We start from the raw sequence: 19,160 nt of genomic DNA, 5'->3' as shown, positions 1-19,160 counted from the left end.
ACCTTGAGATCTCCCTCGGGCCGATAGTGGTAGAGTCCATTCGAGCCGGTCCCGAGCCCTTCGGAGCCGATGGAGAAATCGGTTCGGGCCCGATCGGTATCCTCTAGATCATCCAAGATGTCTGATTCGGACATCGACAGGGTGCTCCTTCGACTCTTCCAGTCTCCGGTGTTCCAAAAGCTTGTTTCGGCTCCAGCCCATTCGGCTTCAGAGCCGATGGTCCACTCCCCTACTGTGGTTCCTCCTCCAACAGCTTTGGCACCATTGGAGCCGGTGCTGGTGGAACCTGTGGAGGTTTTAGGGTCGGGCCCGACCCTTGCTCCAACTCCGGCTCTTGGGTCGGAGTTCAGTACACGGACTTCTTCCTTCGGCCCTGGGGGGGAGGCTTCGGGATTGATGCTTTCGGTCCCAAGTCTCCCTCTTGGTGCGTCGGCGGTGGGAGTGTCGTCCACTGTCGTGGCCACGGAGGTGGGACCCTCCCAGGATTCTGGTGGTCCCGCCTTCAGGGCTATGAGGAGTGCATTAGCCAAATCTTCCTTGGCTACCTCCACGGTTTCCCCAGCTCCTTCCCTACATACGGAGACTGGGTCTTTGGCAGTCTGCCTGTTCTTAGACAGTGGAGCCCCCGGGCCTCAGGTTACCCCCGCTGGGGTTTCTCCCCCTCCTGGAGGTCCTTCTGAAGCCTCTTCGGAAGAACCCCCCAGGAAAAGATCATGCAAGAGGAAGCACGTTGACTCCCCTGATGAGTCTCTGACATCAAACACTGATCTCGATGATGCAGAGGGGTCCCCTAAGTCGTCCTCGGATGATGTCTCCTTTGCAGACATCGTGGAAGCCCTAAAACAATGAGGCGGCTGGCAGTCCAAACCTCCCTCTGCTGATGAGTCGGTGTTCCTGAAGGCCTTCGGGGCTCAGCCCTCTGCCTCCTGGGTGTCTCCGCCCTTCGATGAGCTCTTGGATTTGATCTGTCGAAGGGCGTGGGAACACCCAGACTCTGTGGAACCGGTGCCTGCTCGTCCGAATAAGTTCCTCTCGGCGCCCCCTGAAAAAGAGTTTCTAACTAAAGGTGTGGCTGTAGATGCTTTGGTGGTGGCATCTGCTACCCAGCAAGATGTAGCAGAGGCTTCGACGTCCGTCCATCCTCCTAATAAGGAGTCGAGGAGCATGGATCGGTACGGAAAGCGCACCCTCAGTTCAGCGGCCTTTACACTGAGGTCCTTGAACTACCTTACGCACTTTACCAGATTTCAGAGGGATCTGATTAAGGAGCTATCTGATACCCTCTTGGGTAACCTGCCTGAGGAGCTGGCCCAGACGGTTGGCTCTCAGCTGGCTACAATGTCGTCCATTTCGAACTCGTCCATGAGGCTCATTTCTTATGCGGCCGAAGGGGCGAGTAGAGCGGTGGGTACAGGCATTGCTCTACGGAGACAAGCCTGTCTCCGCCTGTGTCATTTCGCGGAGGCCTTTAAGTCTTCCTTTGCCGACGCCCCCTTTGATGGGTCCTCCCTGTTTGGACCCAAGGTAAAGGACACACTAACCTGCTGTGAACAGGAAGGTAAGACTCTGACTGCCGTAGGGGCACGATTTTCCACTCCCTTTCGGCCTTATCCCAAGACTAAAAGAGGAGGGAAAATGTGGTTCCGTAGATCTCAGAAGCCTTACCCCTCTCAGCAGGAGGATTCGCCTTCCAGAGGCAGAGGAGGGGGAAATTCTTCTGGAAGACGCCGTCCCAGAGGCGGCAGAGGCCCTCGCAACACTGGAGACAGCGAGTCCTTTCATGGCTCTTCAGCCTTTCATAGTCCCTGAGGGATTGCCCGGCTGTGCAGCTCCGGAGCCAGTTGGGGGTCGTTTCTCGAAGCACCTAAAGGCCTGGGAAGGTATCACTCAGGACCAATGGGTGCTTCGGATTATCGCCGGAGGTTACTCCATCCCATTCTCTCATCCCTCCCCTCAGTCCAAAAAAATCCCGGACCCGCCACCCAGTCAACGGGATACCGCAGCCTCAGAAGTTTCAAAGCTGCTGCAAAAAGGAGTCATCCAACCGGTCCCCGCAGACCAGATCGGATTAGGGACTTACTCAAGATTCTTTTTGTATCAAAAAAAGACCGGGGACTTGAGGCCCATTTTGGACCTCAGCATCCTAAACCGTTCAGTCAGAAAGTCCAAGTTCCGAATGGTCACCCTAAAAACCATTCTCCCATTGCTGGAGAAGGGTGTTTGGATGTGCTCCATAGATCTCAAGGACGCTTATTACCATATCATGGTACATCAAGCGTCCAGGAGACATCTGCGCTTCAGCCTAGGAGGCAGTCATTTTCAGTTCCGCGCGCTGCCCTTTGGTCTCACCACAGCCCCCAGGGTGTTCACCAAATGTTTGGCGGTCGTGACTGCTCACCTGAGAAGTCTAGGATTCCAGGTGTTTCCGTATCTAGATGACTGGCTCCTAACTGCCACCTCCAAGCATCTACTATTGCGGAGCCTACAAGCCACTATATCACTGGGCAGTTCCCTTGGAATCACTTTCAATTGGCCAAAGTCTGTGTTGCTGCCATCTCAACGCATAAGATTCATAGGGGTAGAGATAGACTCAAACCGAATGCGGGTCTATCTACCTACAGACAGGATACAAACCATACAGGCTCAAGTTCGAGCCTTACTTCCCAGATCCAAAGCCCCAGCCAGAATGGTCCTGCAGCTATTGGGATCCATGTCCGCCATGGTTCTTCTAGTTCCCCTGGCAAGGTTGCACATGAGAATTCTTCAGTGGCTTCTTTCAGCTCAGTGGTCCTTTCAGGAACTCCCTCTCAGTCACCTCATATGGATCACGGAATCTTGCAAACGGGACCTTCGCTGGTGGCTAGTGCCCTCCAACGTGGATCAGGGACGACCCTTTATTCTACCTCCTCCGGCGGCCACTTTGACCACGGACGCCTCCCAGACGGGGTGGGGGGGCATTCCCTGGGCAGGTCAGTCCAAGGCAAATGGCACTCAGAAGAGACTTTACTTCATATCAACATCTTAGAAATGAGGGCAGTACTTCTGTCCCTTCAAGCCCTTCACGATTATCTCCCTCAGGGCGTAATTGCTGTTCACTCAGACAACATGTCAGTTGTCTGGTACCTGAACAAACAGGGAGGGACCAGATCCTATCCTCTTTGCAGTGAAGCCATGAGAGTTTGGGAATGGGCAGTCTCGACCAAACGCTTCCTAGTGGCTACTCATATACCGGGCAAGTCCAATGTGATAGCCGACAGATTGAGCAGAACCATCCTCTCTCCTCACGAATGGTCACTGAATATGACAGTTGCAAGTCAGATTTTCAGCAAATGGGGAGTTCCGTGTTGCGATCTCTTCGCGACTCCTCTGAATGCAAAGTGCAAAGAATTCTTCTCCCTAACCCCGGCTCCGGGGAAGAGCCCCATGGACACATTAGTCCATCCTTGGCCCACCGGCTTGCTTTATGCCTTCCCTCCAGTTCCTCTCCTTCCCAGGGTGATTCAAAAGGCATCTCTCTTGGGGAGCAAAATGATCTTAATTGCTCCTTACTGGCCTCGTCAAGTGTGGTTCCCCTATCTTCGGAAACATGCTCTGGAAGGTCCATGGTTCCTGGATCAGATCCCAGACCTACTGGTTCATCAGTCGGGACTATTCCACCAGTCCCTACACACCTTAAAATTGACGGCTTGGCTCCTCCTCTTCCGACGATAGTCAGGAGTCATACATTGGATCCAGATGTTGTGCACATATTATCTTGACCCATAAGTCTGCTACAAAGAAACTGTATTCTAGCAAATGGAAAAGATTTGCTATTTGGGCTCAACTCCGGGGCCTGGACCCCATTTCTATTCCCGTGGCAGAAATACTAAAATTTTTGACTTCTCTTTTCAATCAAGGCTCTTCAGTTTCTACCATCAAGGTACAATTGGCAGCAATCTCTAATTTTCACGAATCCATAGACCCACCTTTAATGAACAACAGATTGTGTAAGACCTTCTTGAAAGGTGCTGCTCTATTAAGACCTCCGATTTCTCATCCTGCACCTCCATGGGATCTCGATATAGTGTTACGCGCCTTGACTTCTTTCCCTTTTGAACCGGCAGCTACATGTGATCTAAAGTTCCTATCATGGAAGACAGCCTTTCTGGTGGCGATTACTTCTGCCAGAAGAGTTTCAGAGCTTCAGGCTTTGTCAGTAAAACCCCGTACTTGGTTTTTCACAAAGACAGAGTATCCCTCAGGCCAAATCCTTCCTTTGTCCCTAAAGTTTGTTCTAGTTTCTGCTTACAACAATCGTTAGAGCTTCCAGTTTTTTCCCAAAATACTCTAACAAAGCGGAGTTCATATTCCACACACTAGATGTCCACAGACAGTTATGTTTTATTTAGACAGGACCAAACAAACAAGGAAAACAGATCAGTTGTTTGTATCCTTTGCAGACAACAAATTGGGCAAAGCTGTCACAAAGGTCACTATTGCCAAATGGATCAGGGACTGTATTACTCAAGCTTATTTTTATTCTAACAAAGAGCTTACCGCCTCTGTCAAAGCTCATTCTACAAGGGCTATGGCTACTTGATAGCATTTCATTCTAAGCTTGCTATTAGTGACATTTGTGCTGCTGCTACATGGTCTTCCCCGCACCTTTGTTTCACACTACAAATTAGATGTGGCATCTAGAGGACGAGCTTCATTTGGTTCCACAGTGCTCAGGAGTGTTTTCCAATGAGCCACCCGGGATTTAGGTGCTAGGGACGCTGTCCCATCAGTACAGAATGTAGGCGAGATAGGATCACATAACATCTTTTAGTTATGTACTCACCATAACTTTAGATGTTTGGGATCCATCTCACCTACATTCCTAATAACCCACTCTCCTTCCCCCTTCCTTGGAGATCAGAGGATATCAGAAGGTCCGAATCCTGTTGTTTCATCTTGAAACATCTAACAATGTTATATAATCAAGTTGTGCATGTGTGCATGAATGCGGACAAACAAGATCTGGGGGATTAGTGGTGGTGCATCCTGGGATAAAGATAGCTCAGCCAATAAGAGGCCTCGCTCTATAGCATAAGCGTGCCGAGTCGGAGCCGAGGGATCGGCTCCGAGCCCATCAGTACAGAATGTAGGCGAGATGGATCCCAAACATCTAAAGTTATGGTGAGTACATAACTAAAAGTTTTCACATTTTAAAAACTATTTCTGAGATCATGCATGGCAAGTGTTGTCATTAGCAAGATGTATAGCTGATTTTACTAATATAACACACTGGTAACAGCAAGTAACATGGACTATAGGTAACTTATTCAGAATTTATCACACACAGGGTGTATAAGTTATCTGCCAGAATGTGCATCTATCCTTGCAGCTGACACCATTAACAATACTATTCTTACTAACAATTTGAGCCACACGGGAAATCTGTGTTTTCTCCAGAGTCAATGTATTTACAGTTTGTGCCACAAGCACAGGTCATTAGTATGTGGAATGCTGACAGCTGTGCAAAAATGCCAGGCTCATTTATGATACTGACAGCAATCTAAAATAATTTTTTTACTTTTTTCTGTTAGTAATGAACTCTGCATGCATGCTGCTGAGCAGTGCACACATGCAGATTGCAAATAAAAAAACAAAACAAAAATAAATGCTTATTGAGAATGATATAACACTGACAAGTAGGATTTGAAACCTGCATCACCTGTCCTCTTATTCTAAGATTACTTCATTTACATCTTGTTCCACAGAGTTGAACATCTGTCAAGTGCATTCTCTGCAATCATTACTATCCAGAGAGCTGATGACCACACACCAACACCAGGCTTATTTGCATCACTGAAGTCAAGCAAAATGACATTTTTCACTTTTTTTTTGTTAAGCAGTGAAACGTGATTGCTTGTTACCAAGTGCCATGCACATGCAGAAAGCAATAATAAAAATAACTTTTCACACATCCTTGTTGAATCACTACTATCATTTTTGTGTCACAATATCAGGACTTTAGGTAATGCAATGGTGATGGCAAATAGGAAAGGGAACAGCAGAAATGCTATTTTTCATACAGCAAGGACAATTAATAGTGACATTTCAAATGGCATACATGTCTGTCAGGTTTACTCAATACTGAGAATACTTGAGTTTCCTGCCACATTACATTCATACACCAAAATGAATGTCAATATTTATGACTTTCCTCAGTAAATTTATTTATAAATGGGGTTCAATCCTTGCATTACATGTACAATTTCTTAACTTTATTTACATCTTATGCTCCAGAGATAGATAGCTGCCAGAATTTCTTCACTCAGCATAGTCCAGAGTGTTGAGGAAAGTGCACCAATGCCAATTTGAATTGCATTAATGATGGAATGCCAAATTAAGTTTTTCAATTTTTACCTTAGGAAGTGAACTCCCGTTCACTGCTACTGAAGTTTCCCAGTCAACAGACAGCAATGCCAAACAACATACAAAGGATAAAGGGAGCACACACACACAGACACACACACACACACACACACATACATGAAACAAGAACTTTAGCTGTACATTTCTGATGTTTCCTCAACTTTTTTATCATGCAACAGTAACCTGCATGGATATGAACCATTAGATCAGAGAAACGTTTGTAGATGTATTCAAAATATGGAACTGTAGCAAGTCACAGTGAAAGTGCAACAGAAACAAGTTCTGAAAGTTCTTTCTCTTATCCCAGTCAATGTCTGGATGAGTGTGATATTGGCAACAGTTAGGATATCCATACATTCACACAATATTAAAAATGAGTGCAAACACTTCAGCTTTATTCTTCTCTTTATCTAGGGTCCCTATTCCCTTATCTATAACTTCCTAAGAGCAATGCTATCTAATTTTTATTGTATATGGTATCATTTTTGTGTGACAATATCAGGACTTTAGGTAATGCATGGTGATGGCAATGGGGAAAGGGAACAGCAGAAATGCTATCAATTTTCACACAGCACACACAATTAATAGTGACATCATTTCAAATGACATATTTGCCTGTCAGGTTTACTCAATACTGAAATTACTTGAGTTTTCTGTCATATCACATTCATGCACCATCATGAATGTCAATATTTATGGCTTCCCTCAGTAAATTTATCTGTAACTGGGGTTCAAACCTTGCATTTCATGTACAATTTCTTCACTTCATTTACACCTTATGCCCCGGAGATAGGTAGCTGCCAGAATTTCTTCACTCTGTACAGTCCAGAGTGTTGAGAAAAGTGCATGAATGCCAGTCACAATCATGCTAATGATGGCATTCCAAATTATGTTTGTCAGTTTTTACCTTAGGAAGTCAACAGAGAGCAATGCTAAATAGCACACAAAGGATAAAGGGAATATGCACACATGCACATATGAAACAAGAACTTTAAATGTACATTTCTGATGCTTCCTCAACTTTTTTATCTTGCAACAGTAACCTGCATGAATTTGAACCATCAGACCCGAGTAACGTTTTTAGATGTATTCAAAATATGACATTGTATCAAGTCACACTGAAAGTGCAACAGAAAAAAGTTCTGAAAGCTCTTTCTCTTGTTCCTGTACATGTCTGCACGACTGTAATATTGGCAACAGTTAGGATATTCATACATTCACAGAATATTAAAAAAGAATGCAAACAGTGCAGCTTTATTCTTCTCTTTATCTAGGGTGCCCTATTCCCTTATCTATGCATTCCTAAGAGAAATGCTATCTCATTTTGTTGTATATGGTATCTGTAGCAATGAGTAATGTAATCCCTTGAATATGCACAACATTCCTTGGTAAGAGGCAGTAACTGTGGTCATAAAAACAGCATTTGAATGTTAGGAATGTTGTTCTCCCAAGTCAGCCACTGTAGTTTCAGACTTTATGGTAAGTCTGTCCATCCTGACACACCCTAAGTGTGCATTAAAGAGGGTAGACTGTGAAACACTGATTGTTCCTGCAGTCAGACTAATCATTAATACCTGCACGCCATTAGCAGGTAACACTTCCCAGTGTTCATCCTTGCAGTGCTAGGGCATGTGCATGCAATCATGTAGCTCTGCACATCATGTTTACCTTCCCTGAACTTCATGTAGATTGTGGTATTCTGGAATGCTAATGATTTAACAGCTCATTTGCATAGCACAATGATAATAACAGGGTTGAATCTGCACTATAAGGTAATTGTGTAGCTAAGGAAATTGTATCATAGTGGACAGACATTTTGGATCCAGAGAGCTCAATACTGCTACATCCATTTTGAGGAGATTTGTCTACTTTCTGAACTGTTTTCTTGCCATTGTATGTTGCTATTTTTCACAGAATGCTTTTACTTTAACATTAAGAATGGATTGCAATGTCCAACACCATCAGTGGCTTATTTGGCTAAATTTTCTTTATCATTAACTGTTGGCATAGCTCATGTATATCAGCTATTTGTCTGCATTACAAAAGATTTGTAAATAATACTACCTGACATAATTGTGTAGGTTTTATTTTCTGAGAATTTGAACAGGTATTGCAGAAGAATGTAATAATACTTCATAGCAAGGTAAGGTATTTTTACCTGTATAACCCAAAGGATATGTTCACTATAAAAGTTTTCTCCATTTCTACTTGTACATTGTGAATTAGTATTGTTAATGCTGTGATGTATTGCACAGTTACAAAACTGCTGCCTGTATTTTAGAACTGTTATAATTGTTGTTATGTTATGAATTTTGTAGGAGGGGCTGTCCTAACTTGTGTGTCATCATAGGGAACATGACTTTTTCAATTGCTGTGTGCATGATGGATGCATGCATTCATACATGATTGAGTTCACAGTCATCCTGTCTGTGAATTATAAATTTATTTTTGTGTCCATTTACTGTTATATCTCATACAGAGATATAGTGCCCAAGACATCTGTACCCTGCAAGCCACCATTCATTGATGCAGAAAAATGAGGTAATTATCCAGGCCTTTCACAATCATAGAGTTTTATTGTCAAGTAGAGGTAGAAGTGACAAATCTGCTTGAGACAGGATCTGACAGAAGTTGGCCAATGACATCAGTGCTGTTGGAGAGCATTGGAGAACATACTCCCAGATATGACAGAAGGTTATGATCAACTCTACCCACCATATGGAAGCTGTAGTTGCCCAGAAACTGATGGCAATAGGGGGTGGTCCTGCTACTAAACCACTACTGACTATCAAAGATCCAGATAGCTCAGCAGTGGGTTCACACAGAAACCTTAATGTTGGTGCTAATGTGAATGACAGACCCAAAGCATTTCAAGCAGCATTTCCAGGTATGTAAAATAAAAATAATGTAAAGGTAACTCTATACATCCTTATATGCATATATCTTGTATGTCTGATATATCTAGAGTGAGCGATAAGAGTAAGTTTGACAACACAGTACAAGAGGGAAAGAGGAGTATGCTGGGGTGGGATTCAACTGGTCAATAGATTTTTGCAAGAACTGATTTTTAATCTGTATATGTTAAGGGGATTGTTTAGTTGATTCTCCCTGTAGCTATTGTGAGGGCAAAGTGCCACACAGAAGGGTTGGTAGAGGTGTTCAGAGGATGCTTGCTGCCACCCTACTCCTGATGCTGGTGTGTCATTAGGTGCCAGCAGATGTATATGTAGGACCGCAATGGAGCATGGGCACATTCCACCAGGGCCTGGGAAGAGATAGTAAGAGTACTAAATTTCATGCATTCTGATTGTGTGTGACTCCCTGAAGTGTGTGGATGACTCCTTGGACACTGAATCAGGCAGTGTCTGTGATGTAACATCTGCAGGGAGAATGAGCATCAATGTGGCTGGAGAGACACTACATCTTCTGGTGTTTATCAACATGGCCATGCCCAATCCTGCTCCCGTAATGGCACTATTTCCACAGCTCTGTCAGTGATTGGGTTGTCCACATCCAGACATGATAGGCCACATGGTCATGACGAAATTGCATCCAGCAGACATCACTCATGTTCAGGTAGCACCATGACTTCTAGCCAAGGCCATGGAAATAACAGTGCGACTCCTGGCAGAGGTAGTTATCATGGTTGGAGGCAATGATGCTGAATTGACTTCTACTATGCATGCTTCATACCTGTTCAAGATGCCAGGATGTAGTGGTTGATTGTGCTCATGTAGATGCACAGACAAACACATGTGCACACTGAAAAAAAAACTTGACCATACCACCTCACACATATGCAAGCTAAACGGTACTGTTGAGTGCTATACAACTCTTGTTACTTGCCTTGACAACTGTATACTTTAATAAATATTCGTGTTTCTTGCTCTCACACAGTCATTTCTTTGGTGTCAGCTTTGACTCCCCCTCCCACCCTCTGCAAATGCTGATGACTGTGCCCTGTCCTTTGCACATGCCTTTGTGACTTAGGGTTGCATATATGACTGATGAACACAATGGGTAAGCTACTGCTTGCTTACTCACAAGCTTGCTTTTATGAATATGTATTGCAGAAGAAAAGGTTTTGATTTCTTGTTTAAACTCAGTTGTGAATTAATATGTATATAATTGTTGAACCTCACTGTAATTCAGTTAACATTGTAAGCAGTGAGGTTGAAGCAGTACATGTTCCAGTCTTGCTTATTGCTATACTTGTGCAAATGATAGTATAATTGACCTGTTACATGGTTTATAGACAGTTGCCAAGTAAAATGCTTGATGCACAGTACTGGGTAGAATACACAGCCGAGACTCAGGTCTCTCAACAGCAGGTACAAATACGACTCAGTCATTGTCCACGCTGGTGTAAACGACCTGAGACGTACCTCCTTGGACTACATGAAAAGAGACATTGAGGAGCTCTCTGATTATGTAGCCCAGGCAGGTATGACCCTGACCTTGAGCAGTATCCTACCTTCACCAAGAATGATGCCACAATACAGAGATAAGATGATCAGCTTTAACAATTGGCTTAAACTCTGGTGTCATTCAAAGGGGATCCAATGTCTGCTGCCTGGGATGACATGCTGGACAAGCCACACTGCTTCGCAAGGGACGGCTTGCACCTGTCACCCCTGGGATTCCGGATATTGACAAAGGCTCTTGCCACCCCCATAGTGCCTTTTTTAGGCAAGGCTCAAATTCTAAACCTACCACCCTAGAACACAAAAAAGGAAAAAAACTAAGGGTAATGCTGCTCAATGCCAGAAGTCTAAATCTCAAAATGCATGCACTCGAGGCCCTTCTCAGTATGGAGAACATCGATGTCTGTGCAGTGACAGAAACCTGGTTCAAGGCTCCTGAGAGCACCCCAGCACTATCAGGTTTTACCTCTTATCATGCGTTCCGGCCCCAAAATCCGGACAATACCAAGAAAGGAGGGGGGGTATCCATATTCATCAAAGACACCCACACCTCAAGACTGGTGGCAATGCACGATGCATCGGAGACCATCCAGGTGCAATTAACCATAGGCAAGACTGCTCTGCAAATTGTAGCATGTTACAGGCCACCCTCACAAACTCAGGAACCTTACATGGCCTTCCTGAAAACACTAGAGGGGATAAATGTATCACCAAACACCATCATACTAGGTGACTTCAATTACCCTAATATAGACTGGGAACACTACTCAAGCACAAACACCCTAGCCCAAAAGTTCCTGGAATTCATAAACTCAAATGCCATGGAACAACTAGTCACCATCCCCACAAGAGGAGAAAACATACTTGATCTCATCATCACGAACATGGGAGCACAATGTTCAACACCGGAAGTATACCCCTCACTGGTGAGATCAGATCACAAACTAATCTCGCTGGAGGTCCTCATCCCAACCCCACCTGAAATAAAAAGACCACAGAAAAGAACTTCTCGAAAGCCTACTTCACAGTTCTAAAGACTAGTGTGGTCTCCTTTAAGGCCCCGAGCCAGCGGAAAACAGTACTCAAGCCGCTGAATCACTTACAAATGCCTTCTACCAGCACCTGCAGGACTGCATGGATAAGGCAATCCCAAGCAAAACAAAGACTCTTTGTACCAAAGGCAAGCGTCCAGTCTGGTGGACCCCAGCCATAAACAAACTCTACAACAAAAGGAGGAAGCTACTACAAGATAGAGCAAAATCCTTAAAAGGTAAGACACCCTTGATCACTATAAGTAAAAACTAAGAGCTCTCATAAAATCATCCAAAGCAAATTTTGAGAGAAAAATAGCTAAAGACTCAAAAGACAATCATAAGGCCTTCTTTAGCTATGTTAGAAACCTGGGAGGAAACTCCCAGATATGCTCAGAACTAGTTCAAAATGATGTGAAGATTACTGATCCTACAGACATTGCCAACATACTGGCTGACAGGTTCAGTGCAAACTTCTCCCCCCCTCCCCAAAAGGAGAGATATCTATACCAAGCGATTGCAGCCCCAAACATCTCCAACACCCAAGTGAGAACTGCTCTCTCCTAAGCAATAAACACAGCATCCATGGGACCTGATGGTGTCCCCGGCTGTGTGCTCCACGAACTCAACGAGGAATTTAACCCACAGCTAGGACAGCTGTTTAATCATAGTCTTACCTCTGGATACGTACCCAGGGAGTGGCGCACAGCAACTGTGGTCCCACTTCACAAAGGCGGTGCCTCCACCGACCCTGGAAATTACCGGCCCATTAGCTTGACAAGCCTTATCTGCAAAGCCATGGAGAGGATCATAATGGACCTCATAAATAAAGACATAGGGAATTTGCAGACTTTGGATCCATCCCAGTTTGGCTTTGTCAAAGGCAGATCATGCCTTCTAAACTTGGTTGACTTTTGAAACAGTCACCAAAGCCATTGATGAGGAAAGGCAGTCCATACAGCCTACCTCGATCTGGCGAAGGCCTTGATACAATACCCCACTCGGGTATCATTGAAAAACTCATCAGCTTAAATGTTAACCCATACATCACAAGATGGGTTGCAAACTGGCTGAGTGACAGAACCCACAGGGTCAGAGTTGCTGGCGCCATGTCAGACTCAAAGCCTGTCACAAGTGGTGTACCACAGGGCTCAGTCCTGGGCCCACTCTTGTTTGGCATCTACTTTTCCAGTACAAGCAAACACAGGAGGGTTATGGCTGACAAAGTTTGCAGATGACTGCAAACTGGGCGCCATAGTAGAAAACACATCTGACAAAGATATCCTTCAGAAGGGTCTCACAGAACCGGATAACTGGTGCCAGAGCCATGGCCTAAAGTTAAATGCCAACAAAATGCATAGTCATACCCTTTGGGAAAAACAAGGTTACCCCTAGCTACCAAATAGGTGGCAATCCACTGAGCACAGAAGAAGTTATCAGGGACCTGGGGACCCAGGTTGATAGTAGTCTGTCATTCGACACCCATGTAGCTAAAGTAGTTAGGAAGACCTTCTACATTGCCCACCTTATCATGAAGGGATTCTCATCTAGATCAAGGGAGGTCATAGTCTCCCTATACTCATCACTCATCAGACCAATGATTGAGTACAATGCCCCATTCGAATGTATCTGACCCGACACTTGCAGCAGCTGGAGAGGCCACAAAAGTTCCTCACCAAAAGGATAAAGGGTCTCAAACATCTGTCCTATGCTGCCCGACTGAAAGAACTCCAGCTCTATTCAGTCGCTTACCGCTGCTCAGAGGTGACCTTTGCCTAACATACAAGGCCATGTCAAACCCAGATTTGATGAATATGCTTCACCTCAAAAATCTAGATCCGTCAGAGCCACAAGGGCGGAGACTTAAACCTCGACACGGCTATTAATAGGACGTGCTGGAGGGATAGATTCATCACCCAAAGACTCCCTATGCTGTGGAATAAAATCCCGGTATATGTGAGGCAGAGCACCTCGCTGGCCTTGTTCAAGAGAAATCTTGACCAATGGATGGGAGATCGCAGATATACCCCAGGGATTACCTCAGTGTCACTGCTCAACAGAGGCACAGCAAAATAATGGGTATAGTTCCCCATACTAAAGGGGTGGCGTAAGCCACAAAACTATGGGCTAGGCTTGTAAATGCCCTCGGGCAGATAGCCTAGTATGAACCTATGAACCTATGAACCTATATTGCAAACATCAGTCACATAAGCTATTACTGATGCATGTGTACCCCTCAGACAAATGCTCTACTTGGAGCATATATGTATTTACATATGATAATACTCTGTTATATAAAATATTTTTATTTCCTTACAGGTTCCACACTTAGCTTGTCATTACTGCAGACACAGATTGTGTCTTTGGGGGCTGTCCCTGTCTGATGCTATCAGAATACAGCCATTAAATTGTTGAATAAAAATTGTGGAGTTGGATAGGCAACAGTTTTCATATTTGTATGTGCATGGGATCTTAGGCTTTGACTTAGGTAATGAGTGTGTGTGTGCTGTCTTTTGCCTCTTAGCCAGAACCAGGCCATACTGTTCATGCCTCTGTCTGCCACACCATCTGCAGCTGATGGCTATCCCTCAGAATCCCCATCTGTATCTGTTGCTCCTGGCTATGCCTGTGGTTCTTGAAACTACGTTCCTGTCCTTTCTGTCATTGTTGAAGCTGTTTCCTGAGAATCATATTGTGCAGCATGGCACAGACTGTGAATATCTGGGTGTAGGTGCCTGAGTCATACTGCAGGGCACCTCCTGATGTGTCCAGACACCAGAACTTTGATTTCAGCAAACCAAATGTACTTTCTATGATATTCCTAGTCTGAGCACTGGCCTCATTATATTCTTGCTCAGTAGGGTTGTGTGTGTTACTCATTGGTGTCATGAGCCAGGGCTCCAATTCCTAACCTGCAGCCCTCACTAGCTGCCCTTGTGGAAAGTTATGCCTTGAAAACCTTGTGTACAGCTTGCAGGCATGCCATGTGTATGAGCCGTGAAAACTGCCTATGTTACCTGCAGAGACATTGTAGCTGTTCCCTTGGACATTACAGACAACCTAACAGTTTATAGAGTGGTATCCATTTCTGTTATTTACCTTTTTCCCTGTTCACTGGGTGGAGCTTTTGTTTTTATGTGTGTGCAGTCTATGACCTCCAACACTTCAGGGAAGTGTGCTATTGCAAAAAATTCCTGCATGGTTCTTGCTTTCTCCTGTGGGGTGCATAGAAAACAGATGTAATCCCTTGCATGTTGTAGCATTGCATTTAAAACTGATGTAATATTCTAGAGGTTGATGCCTGTGACACCCATGATATATCTCCTGTGGGTCTCTGAAAAGTATCTGTAGCTAGTATGCATAATGCTACACATACCTTTGTTTCCACTAGGATGGGCTTTCCATGATTTTCCTGAGGCCTGAGGTTGGGGCAGCAGAGGTTGCATAATTCCTCTAGCATTTCCCTGTCTACCTTGTATCACTCTGTAATTTCTGTGTTATGCATTACACAATAAATCAAATGGGGTCTAAGCACACTTCTTCTTGTTGCCTGAGGTCTGGCAGCAACAGCAGCAGCACCTTGATTTAAAGCCTGTTGCACATACAGCATAATGATAGGAGCAGCAACCCCACTAACAATTTTTTTCTAACTGTCATCGTGCCTGTACTACAAGAGTTTTGGAGATCAGAGCAAAAGTGAACACTGAGTGTACATGATTGCTTTATAGTTTTCTGAATAGTTCCACTATGTTGGGTTGGTTAATTAGCACATAATTTAGATCTTTATGCTTTCATTAACATATTCTGCAATTTCCCTTTGTTTGGAGGCTCTACACAATATTTAGAGTCATTTAATGAATACCAAATGGTGTGCTATCATGTGCATGGCATGCTGTACTGCCAACATGATAGCAGTACTTAATGTAGCTGTCAATGACTCCAGCACTATGAGTATTTTTGTATACTTGCAGTTTGACATGGTGAGTAATACATCTGATAGCATATGTGAGACGATGATGACTATGGGATTCATGAAGGGTTCCTGATGCAGTGTAGTTGCAAGGATTGGATACCAGAATCCTGTCAAGAATGACACTAGTGTCCTGGGATTTGTTGTAGTGTGTAGGAGAAGTAATAAGCTGCTTGAAGCCATGAAGGTTTATGTTACAAAAAGGAGAGTTAGAAGGGAAAGTACTCTACCTGATGCTGGCATCACCTAGGATGACCATTTCTTTGGTAATATTGTATGAGATTCATTAAAGGGTTTCTTCAAGCATGGATATATTTTTTTGCAGGTGGAATACTTAGAACAATCATAGAATGGAGTTTGTGGTCATTTAATTTTATACAGGAGATAAGTAGCTTGGCATTATTGAATTTGGGTATAGTTTTTGTAAGGGGAGAAACTTTGTATGTGTTAGGGTAGAGGATAGCTACTCCTCCAGCTTTTTTGTTTAACTTGCAAACTCTAATGATGCTGTATCCTGGGGAAGAATTTCTGAGTCTTTTATATATGTTGTTACTATGTTTCAGTAAGGGCAATGACATCTGCTGCATAATAAGACATCTATGCATGCAGTTCAATTATTTTATTACAAATGCTATGCATATTTATTGAGGTAAAGTATACTTGTTTGGAGTTAGGGATGGCCACAGGGGATGAGGGCGATAGGAGGTTAGAGAGGGTTATGATGTATGCCTCCACATACATAGTTTAATTCTTGAAGAATATTGGAGGGAGTGAAGAGGTTTTATAATGGTAATTTTTATTTTTTTGCTTTTTTTCTGGGGTGGCAGTGAGCAGTGTTAAAAGTGTTGTATTAAGTAGGTGAGCTGCTAAGTAGATGTAGAACAATTTCTGGTGAATAATTTAAATTGAGGCTTATTGTAGGTGAGGAAATTTTGGATGTAAGAGCAATATAGTAATCTGAGGACAGCAAGTAGTAGAAGTAGTAAAATATTTAAGCTAGTGAATGGCATATTTACTTGTGATGAGATGGGAAGGCAATCTTGTCATGAGGTGGAGAGACAATGAAGTTCAAAGGTCTGTAAGAGTTAGAGTTATGTTATGGAAAGATAAGCGTGAGAAGAGTAGCAAGTGTTTCAGCTGAGAAGTGAGACAGAGTTGAGAATTTAAGACAAGAGAAGGTAGCACTGGGTATGAATAAGTCGGTAAGGTAGAAAAGGGGGAGGAGTGGTGTGACATCAGGAGTATAAACGGATAAGATGAAGTAAGTTTTTTAAATAAGATGATAGGTGGGTTGATAAAGGAAGAGGTGAGTTTTTAGATTAGAAGTGGAGGGAATGCAGTAGTGCAAAGGGAAGGAAGGGTGGATATTTACTGAGCAGTCAGGGAAAAACAATGTCAGAAGTACTGCAGAGGATGTTGTGTTAACAGGGTAGACGCTGAGCGATTAAGTGAGTAGGGAAGAGAATACTAATACTATTATAATGAATATTACACGGTAGGCAAACATTTGGAAAATGCACTGATATGTTACAGAGGTGTGTCTTTAATCAGGTTTATGATGTCATTAAAAAGTGAGAGGAGAACAGTGGGATTAAATGTGTGGATGTGGGGGGAAGTTGGGAAGCAGAGTGAGTCACACCTTCTACATTAGTGTGAAACAATCAGTCTGGGCCTTTTCCAACCCAGTGATTTGCACACCCAGACCAGCAAAGGTAAACAAAAGACCTGAGGCAGACTTTTGCTGTGGCTGTTAAAAGGCAAAAACTAAAAGTAAAGGTACAGCAATATAAACTAGTGATAAGGCAAATTCTGTAGAGTGAGAGCAGTACAAATGCATTGATGTATCATTGGGTGCTCAAGGATGTTTAATCATGAAAGCAGCTCATGCAGGGGGAGATTACATCAGTAAAAACACAGGTAAGCAATGTATGCCCTCTGTACCTGCAGTCTTGGTTGTGGCAATGTTCTTAATGTTCAATCTCTGTGAAATAGAATACACAAATCACAGGTACTTCAATTACTTAAAGTATTGAAAGCAGTAAGGAGGCAAAAAAGGGTAAATTGCAGGTGCTTCAGAAGGCTGATGTGTAACTTTTCCCTTCACTGATAGGGGCATGTCTCACTTTAAAGTAGCTACACCCCTGTACTTGAATTCCTCCTGTTTTGTAGTATTTTGGATGGCACAACTATTACAAGAATAACAAAAGTTTTACTTTTATTATGCTTCCCTGACTATGAATCCCTTAATCAAAGAAGGATTATAACTGTTGCTGTTACAAACAGTGTCCTGTTTCAATATGTTTGGCAATTGCAGGGGTGTGATTTAATGTTGCCAGTAAGGATGGCTGAATAGCAAATATGTGATGGCATGGAATGTCGATACAGGTAAGTGGGATTAGGGGGACAGAGTGTGTGTGTGTGTGTGTGTGTGTGTGTGTGTGTGTGTGTGTGTGTGTGTGTGTGTGTCTGAGTTAGGCTTAGGGTCAGGGATGAGTGAAGGATGGGTGTTGTGTGTTTGTGTGTGAGTTTGTGTATTTTAGGATAAGGGTAAGCGTTAGGTTAGGGAATAGAGGTAGTGTTGTTTGTGTGTGTTTGTGTATGTTTGGATGTCTGAGTCTGTCTTGTGTACTGGCAGTGTTACTTGAAGGGTTTAATTAGAGTAGGATATAGGGTTAGGGTTAGGGAAAGGGTAGAGCTAGGGTAAAATAAAAAAAAGAAAATTAAAAAGAAAAAAAATAGAAATGTGTATATGCGTTTATGTTTCTGTGCATGAAGAGTGCGAGCAAATGAGCAGTGTCATCAGCAGAAGCAATTAAGAAGTTTGCATACCTCTCGACCTCTTAGCTCAATAAATCTGAATAATGCCTAAACTAAAGGGGGAACAAAGGCTCAAAACAGGAACAGATTTGAAATATTGTTCTTATAAAATTACAAAGGTGCTTGAATAACAGGATTTGTGGTGGCATCCATTTTCTGAAGGAAATAAACTCTGAAACTCAAATGTATGTCATTATTTAGTAACTTCAGTACCCAATGATTGGCAAAAAAACACACATTTTAGGAATAAGGGACCAAAAAAATGAAGTAAACATCTGGATATTTTTTTTAAATGTTTAGTAGTGTTGTTGCCTCACAGTAAGACGCTGTCCGGTTTGATTCTCAGCTAGAGCGCCTTCTGCGTGGAGACGTGCGAATGGGCGTACCTTCATTGAAGGTTGTGCGTCAGGCCTGGCAATCCGGTACATAAAAATCAACTGCCAATCATTAGCGGACCGGAGTTCCGCTGTGGCGACCCCTGACCAGGAAAAGCCGAAAGACACAAACAATTTTGGA

At 43.5% G+C, this 19,160-nt stretch overlaps 1 long non-coding RNA gene across 2 annotated transcripts in view; it reads left to right on the top strand.

Moving 5' to 3' along the window:
- LOC122791131 overlaps nt 1–19,160 on the top strand; it is a 1,637,998-nt gene that overhangs the window by 1,529,601 nt on the left and 89,237 nt on the right. The window contains exon 4 of one of the 2 annotated variants that reach the window (XR_006363106.1): nt 5,745–5,941. The exons of the other annotated variant lie outside the window; for it this stretch is intronic. This is a non-coding gene — a long non-coding RNA (uncharacterized LOC122791131). Of the gene's footprint in view, nt 1–5,744; nt 5,942–19,160 lie in introns of those variants that run through there. 2 annotated transcript variants of the gene reach the window in all.

Source organism: Protopterus annectens, chromosome 1.part2 (genome assembly GCF_019279795.1).
Source record: "Protopterus annectens isolate FY-2018-M chromosome 1.part2, PAN1.0, whole genome shotgun sequence".
Lineage (NCBI taxonomy): Eukaryota > Metazoa > Chordata > Ceratodontiformes > Protopteridae > Protopterus > Protopterus annectens.
This window is presented reverse-complemented; position numbering and strand designations above follow the sequence as displayed.